Source organism: Osmia lignaria, chromosome 9, assembly GCF_051020975.1.
Source record: "Osmia lignaria lignaria isolate PbOS001 chromosome 9, iyOsmLign1, whole genome shotgun sequence".
Lineage (NCBI taxonomy): Eukaryota > Metazoa > Arthropoda > Insecta > Hymenoptera > Megachilidae > Osmia > Osmia lignaria.
In genome coordinates, this window is record NC_135040.1 from 2,712,071 (window position 1) to 2,719,337 (window position 7,267).

Genomic DNA, 7,267 nt, shown 5'->3' on the forward strand with positions numbered 1-7,267 from the left:
CTGTGCAGCATCGCGAAACCCGATGGCACATTCGGTTGCCGTGGAATCCCACACGATTTTCTCCTACTGGCCCACTCCCTCGCGCAATATTGGAATTCAGTTCTGTTTGCCAGCGTCATGTACTCGCTGCGAGTAATTCGTTTCACGTACCACTCGTCCATGAAGCTTCGCGTGTTCCCGAGCCGCATGAATTAAATTTCCGAATCGCGATACCTTAAGAACCGATCGATCTCTCTTCGTCACGGCTGAGCACGCTCGAAATGGTTTTTCACGCTGAAACGAACGTTACCTTGGATAAGGGGAAGAATTGCCTAAATCCCACCACCTAAGGTTATATTTCTCATTTTGTACTAATTTGTTCAAAAGGTATTATTGAATATGTCACTCAGAATAACACTGGTGTATCTCTATTAGAATTTACTTTTATTATTTTTATTAGATAACATTTTTATTGCCAAATTTAAAAAATAATTATTACATATTTTTTATATAAAATAAGTATTGATAATATTACATTATTTGTTTTTAATTGATCCAAAAATACTTCACAAAAGCTGGCTTTGAAAAAAATATTGTAGCTTAATATTTAATCCCAAGAAAAGCAAGGAGAAAGTTCAAAGAGCCCACTAATTAGAAAATATTAAAAATATATTAAAAATTTTTTTAATTTTCAAACGATTGTTTATTTTCACTTATGCCTTCGAGATTTAGTACTGAAAAAGTGATTTTGGTTTAATAACAATATTATAATAAAAAGAAAGCATTAGAAATGAATCCCTGTAAGCATTAGAAATATGAAGCTCGGTTTTTCTAGAATTAAATTAGGTTCAGTTAGATTAGGTTGATACTCTAATATGCATTACAAAATAGCACTTATGCTATATTAACTTGAAGCTAAAAATTTGCTAAAATTGATTACGTATGAACAAAAGTAATTAATCCCATTTCATTAACTTTTTTCTTAAATTTTACAATTAGTGCCAAAACACTTTACTGATGCTTAACTTTTTATATTTTATCAGTTTCTTTACTTCTGTACATCTAATATCATAGCGACTCAAATATTTACTTTTTCATACGTTTTCACCAAGCTTAAATAAAATCTAATTATTTTGAAGAAATAAGTGTTAATCTCACGCAAACAAATATTTCAACCACTCTAAGGAGGAATCCTCATGACTGTTCCTTCTTCTCCCATTATTCCTGTTATGCAATTCACGGTGCTAATAAAAACAGTCACTGTTAACCTTAGACGTTTAATATACGCTAAACGTAGTTTGCGTATGCATATCTATACAGTACAAACAGTTCCACGTTCTCTTCCGCTCCGCTGACATCATTCTTAGTCGTCTGTTAGCGAATCGAACGGGAATAACCAAGAGAACGAGTCTTTTCAAGAAGAACGGTATGCGGGTCGATCTGTCTGATCAGCTTGCCGAACTTTTGCTACACGTTAACGTTTCCAAGTTTCCTCAAGTTATTCGTTCCGCCTATTGAATCATTGATTCGTCCGTATATCTGAGAGAAGAGCAACATAGGAACGATTTCCCAGCGAGTTTACAACATAAATGCGTTTTGTCTGTCCAATGGAGCGTTAATTCTTCAGAAAGAATCCTTTCATAATGAAGATTTCTTTATTGATAGATAACAGAAGATCTGATACAACGATGCTAATTAATAACTCATTATGTTGATGTCACTTTCATTATCAGGGGTTGAAATAAGTTTTATTATCCTACTCGTGGAGTTTCCAGGTACAATGTCCATCATTTTTATGTAGGATACCCTGGGTAAACAAATTGAAAAGGATAAGGGGGTGGTAGAACAGGATAGAGCGACAAAATTTGACGATCGGGATGTTGAAGCACTTTTGATCCGCGTCAGTGTGCATCAGTCAGCAGACACTGTCCAGAAAGGTTCACGAGTTCGAAAGTACAATCAATAAGTTCGTTGGCCGATCTTCTTTTCGGGGATAACTACCACTCTGCTTTCTACTGGACGAGGAGTCTACCAGATGTGACCCACGGTGCCAGGAATCTTCTGGACGGTCGATCAATAACGCGGACCAGGGAGAGAGACTTGACAATACCGTGGAGATTGGATGATATCTAATAACTGGAGCTTAATGGCATTGATGTTAATGAGGCGGTAAGAGGAGCAAATTTAACCTTTTATTATTAGAAGGATATTTCATTTATACGTCTATCTTCAAAGAGGGAAAAGAAGCCTATGCGTTGATATTGTCTATGATTGATAGTGATGATGATCTTTCTTTTTTGGGTATTTGAATTTTTAAATGAAAGACTTCCATATATTGATATTTAAAGGAAAATTTTGAAGTTGATAAAATAAAAATAAAAATATCTAAAATTAAATTTGAATTGTTTAAGGATGTCCATGAATTAATTAAAGATTAAGTCTATAAATGATCACTAATGAATCTTTGATAAAGAACTGAAATATTTAATAACAGCAATTTTATAAATGTTACAAATTTCCATAAAAATTACCTATACACTTTTCTGAACAAATGTGTTCTAATATAAGAAGAAATGAATAAGTGTCCAAAAACTTTTCACCAATAAAATTCCCATTCCCAAATTATTTCTATCAATTTTGATAATTTTTATTCACCTAAATAAAATAAATGTTACATTTCTGATCTACCCTTGTTACAAATTACATCGTATATCTTCACCTTTCTGTTCTACGTCTCTTGGTATCGCTAAACACTGTGTCGCACATTATGCAGGGTACAAAGTACATTTTTAGCTGCATGATAGATCGCCTTGTAACTACTTGTAAAGGGTATTATCGAGAGTTGTGTTAGGCAGGGTTCTTGACACCATTGAAAGATAACCAGTAGTCGAATAGCCTGGAGTCTGACGGGCCGCCAACCGGATGAAACTTAGATCACTTTCCTGCCGTTCGCGAAGATAAACTCCCCGAGATAAACTCGAGGGTCTTGGAAAACCGCGGCAAGACCGATGGCTATGCTGTCTCCGCAGTGCATCGAGTCCCGATTCTCCGTTTCGCCCTCTTCCGATTCCCTCTCCTCTGCCTTTTGGCTCTTACACCGAACCCGTGTCTTCTGTTCTGTTCTCAGACAGCATCCGTATCTCTTCAGATGCATCCACCCGGAGCATTTCCAGTATATCGTGCCGTTCTGCGTCAGCCATACCCAGCCGTGAAAACTCTACAGATTTTCCCTAACATTGTTTCATTACATTTATCGATATTGTACAAATTGATGAGAAAAGGGGTTTGATAATGAACTTGAAAATTGAGTACTTTTTACTTGTATTTAACCTTTTTGCTACTAAGCTCTTTGCTAAATATTTTATTGATTAATTGATTAATTTATTAAAAATTGATTAATTGAGAAGATATCTGAGGAAGCAACCGAGGCTTTGCCATAAAAGACAATTTTTTTGGAATTTTGTACTTTCCTTGACGCCAATCACTAGACCTTTTTATTCTCTATAAAAAATTATTAAGGTACGTGGATCGAAAATTAATTAGTTCAACAAATATTTTAAGAAACACGGACACAGCTTGCAGATCTTTCCCTAATCAATTTTTGTTCCAAGTGCCCTAATATTTTTTGTAAGTAATAAAAAGGCATTTCGATTGACAAAATTTCATTTTCAAAAATTTTATTAGAATTTTGTATAATTATCATTTTATGAAATTTTATTGGAATTTTGTACTTTGTTATACATCAATCGAAGCGTCTTTTTATTCCCTACGAAAAGGTATTTAGATACTTGGATCGAAAATTCATTAGTTCAAAAGATATCTTAGGGAGAAATAAGAAAAACCTAGAGGTCTCTACCTAAGATATTTTCAAACTTAAGTACCCGAGTACCTTTATATTTTTCTGTCAGAAATAAGTGAATTTATTTTAAAAAGTGAAGATGACTTTAAAATCTTTGTCTGACACATATATCAGGTAATGCTCCATCTGACACCATTTCATTTTGTCTAATGAAATTTTTCTCTATCTTCTACAATTTTTAAAATAAAAGCTGGCCCATTGCATGAAACACACGTCATTTATTGAGAAAGGGTTGAAAATTCATAGCCAAATTCTCCAGATCGTACATCTTATAATATACTTCGGCTTCGTCGCTTCAACCGTTGAATCATTTTGCTCGTAGGACAGAAATCAAATGAAATTGGTGTTTAAATCGTTCTAATATCGCAAATAGAATCGAAGTCAATCGTTTTGGACGCTCTGTCTGCAGTAAAATAGAAATGGGTCCTGTCGCGAAGTACGCTGTAACTTCGGATCGATCCGTTTACCGCCTCCCTTCGCGTTTCACCACATTCTTTTAAAATTTATTTCGTTTCGATTACGATCCATGGGACCTACGATTCCACGAAACTACCTTCTAACAATGGGACACGGGTATACTCTTGGAAAATAAAAATTTAGGTTTCCGATACGTTAGACCGAGGTTCTGAACAGTGAGAAAATGAAAAATAAAGATTTATAGTACTGTTTTATTTTTCAAAGCTATGGATTATAAAATTGGTTACATATCCTGCTTAATAATAATTCATTCGCCTTTATAATATAGTTTATAATTCAATTATTTGTGAGTTAATTATGTTTATACAAGTTTATTTTAATTTAATTATATTTATTGATTATTGATTAAATATTAGATATACAAATTAATTTAGTCTCCTTAATATCACATGTTCCTAATTATTATTTTAAATTTAAATATTTTTTCACCTCTTCCTATTTTGAAGCTGAAATTACTATGATTTGTTAAATATAAATCTTCTATTAAGATAAAATGTAAAACCTAACACATATAAAGTGTAAATTATTTCATAATTCAAATATATTATATTTACAGGTCAATTTGAATTGTTCATTTTTATGTTAAAATTATTTGAGCTGAAAGGAAAAAGGTCAGGATTGTCCCACTTCAATTTTAACCATACTTTATGATACGTTCCATTATTGCAGTATAAAAACACAGATATCGTTTTATGTATAAGCAATATACCTATTTTTATCGCTGAGGTTATCTGATAAAAACTGTTCCTTCCATTATGAATGGTGTCACAAATAACCTCTACCTTTATAATCTTCATATTAAGTTGCTGCATACCAAACGACTAATTCTGGAACAATATAAAAAGTCTGACGCGTATTAATAACGCAAAGATATTGCTAAATATGTGGCACTTGGGTTACATTAATTCGAAGCTTAAAATTTGATAAAAATGAATTTTTTAATTTTGGAATTTCCGAATTATGGGATTTTGAAATTTTAGAATTTTAGAATCTTGGGAATTTGGAATTTGAGGATCTTGAAATTTCACGATTCCACAGTTCTACAATTCTACAATTCTACAATTCCGCAATTCCGCAACTCCACAGCACCACAATTCGGCAATTCCCAAATTCCAAAGTTCTAAGATTTTAAGATCCTAAAATTCCAAATTCCCAATATTCTAAAATTCTAACATTTCGAAATCCCATGATTCGGAAATTCCAAAATTAAAAAATTCATTTTTATCAAATTTTAAGCTTTAACTACCTTAAAACCTTGGAATTTTGGAATTGTAAAATTTTCGAATACTAAGGGGACCAATCCACGTTTTTGAAAGACCAGGTCCACTCTAGTCTCCGTGCTAATGCAAACAACCTTAGAGAGTTAAAATATTCACTCTGAAAGGATTAAATTCCCCCGATTTGCGTGTTCAAAGATTAACATGGAAGATTCACGATTTTATTTGTAGACTTCAGAAAGCAAACGATGCTCAGTTTCGTCGCGGCAGTAAACGTTAAGCATCGATTACGGTAATTGGCGGGTCGCGTTCGTTGCGGCTATCATGCAAACAGCAACCGCAGCCGCATAAGCGAGCAAATTCATAGCTGTATATACGTTAAATAATCCGTTTAACGATCGACACGGCTCGGCTAGGGTTTATACACGATATAAAATGATCTTGGTTTTATTAAACTGCAACCGCGACACTGGTTGACCGGTTATGTTTTTTTTTCCTGTTTGATTCTCGAACGTCACTTATTTTCGGTCTTAATTATTCGACGTTGGTAATAGCTTTCAAATAAAAACGAACACCTCGTTGTCAGTCGAATATTCTGATGCATCCTCAGCCACGAGGAATTAACAGTTAACTTTGTAGAAACAAAAAAGGTCTTTAAGACGCACGATGGGGAAACGGAGATGAATGACGACGGGTATGGATGAGGATGAAAGTAAAAAAGATGTTGAAGAGCTATTAGTGATGTATTTGAAATGCTCTGAAAATTGTATAGTTTTGAATATTGATTGAAAGTAAAATTAAGTCCACAAAATATTTAGATAGTCACTTTGTTTTAACTTTAAGCTTTATATTGGTATACTGCAAGTGCTATTTAATGATAATTTTAAGTCATGGAATTATGTCATTTTTGAAGGGATAATGAGGTGTATGTCATGTGACAAATGAAAATTTATTCTAATTTGTTGGATTTTTTATTTTTCTTTAAATTTTGCTTTAAATTTTAGAAAAACTTAGGGAGAACCAAACCTAGAACCTTCTGCTTTAGCAAATAAGAAATATAAACAAATAAAGCGAGTAATGAAACATTTTTTCCTTACGGTTTTCCTCAATTTAAAAAAGCCTATATTGTACAAGACAGAACATACATTGTTCAGAGAGTAAAGAACCTCCAAACTGCATTGTACTGTCATCTACTGACATTATCGATGCATTTCTGTTTCCCTAATAGGCATGTCTGTGACTACAGATCCTACAAAACTGGATATGCCTTTGTTTCCGGGTAGTGTTGAATTTGTGCTGTAGCGTTGTGGTTCAATTCCACTCGCTCACTGTTTTACCCGTGGAGAAAAAGATCTTACACCGTATAAGTTTCAATGTTTTATTGAATAGACTCTTATATCGGATGCGGGGTGAGTCATTACAATAATATAGAGAAGTTTCACCCATTAAATTAGTGTTATTAATTAATGAAAACGTGGCTATTGCGGAAAAATTGCGCGGATTGCATCCAGCAATTCTTGATAAAGTACGCGACAGTTATACGAATGCGGGCTATATCGACGGTCGGTAATACCAACGGCCGGTAATGTCAATGACCGGCGGTGGGTGGTGTCGGCGGTGGATAATACCGACCGTAGATAATGCCGACTGTGGGTGATACCGGCGGTGGATAATATCGACGGTAAATAATACTGACGGTGGGTAATACCGACAAGTGAAATCATCGACGCACTTC